General features: G+C 37.6%; 1 protein-coding gene across 1 annotated transcript in view; it reads left to right on the top strand.

The window, feature by feature from the left end:
- The first annotated feature begins 599 nt into the window (after positions 1 to 599).
- The window catches only part of LOC116702603 (ADP-ribosylation factor-like protein 4D), a 9785-nt gene continuing 9515 nt past the window's right edge, over positions 600 to 869 (top strand). Inside the window, exon 1 of the mRNA XM_032536920.1 lies at positions 600 to 611. The gene's annotated coding sequence lies outside the window, so the exon portion shown is untranslated. The remainder of the gene's footprint in view (positions 612 to 869) is intronic.

Below are 869 nucleotides of genomic sequence, written 5' to 3'. Positions count from 1 at the left end.
CTTTGTGAATGAATAATGTATTGTAGATAAAGAAATGGTCTTTACCTCTTTAGGTGACGAACATGCTGACGGGAGCGTTTTCTCCACTCAAGAGAAAACGTTTTCTCCTCTCATACGTTTTCATAAATTGCAAGCATTATATCTTCATAAACACGCTCATGCAGCACACCATTTGGAAGCTTAAAGTCTCATGATTCCATTAAGCCCACACAAAGCCAATCCCGAGGTGGCCCTAATAGAAGCCAATCACGTCGCATTTGTAATTACTTGTATGTATGTAGTTATTTCAGGTATGTATGTGATTGATGTGAGAAGTTTTGCACTTTGCACTTTTTGGGCTTTTTTTATTTGCACTTTTCAAAAGGAAACACAGACATATCTGTAGAAATAACTTCATAAAATATCCCTTTTCTGAGGGTTTTTCCTCTGGATTTTTTTCTGTATTAAGTTGAGACATGTGGCTAGGTTACTAGCTTTGCGTGTAGCCCATCTGATATGTTCACAGTAGTGCTTTTTAATCATTTTACAGATGCTTTACTTGGACGTAAATAGAAATTACATTTTTTACAATTACATTATTTATTCACAAAGAAAATGTGTGTCCTTTAAAGGTTGGATTTTCCTAACTTTTTGGATAAAGGCATTAAGATCAATTTCCAAAAGTTGTTTTTTAATCCTCTTTTTAATCAACTTTGTCATGGCTGTGTGACCTTTCTCAAGCACGTACACAACATAAAGTGGAGATATGTGGAAATATTAAAGGTCACGCCACGTGTTTTTCCCCTGGTCCGGTTTTGATGGACCATCAGAGCTGACAGTCCTCCTGCGAGACAGCAGAGGGCGCTGCCACCCTGTGGAATTAGGATGGG

This window comes from Etheostoma spectabile, chromosome 15 (assembly GCF_008692095.1).
Source record: "Etheostoma spectabile isolate EspeVRDwgs_2016 chromosome 15, UIUC_Espe_1.0, whole genome shotgun sequence".
NCBI lineage: Eukaryota > Metazoa > Chordata > Actinopteri > Perciformes > Percidae > Etheostoma > Etheostoma spectabile.
Note: the sequence above shows the minus strand (reverse complement) of the source record. Positions and strands in the feature narration are given on the sequence as shown.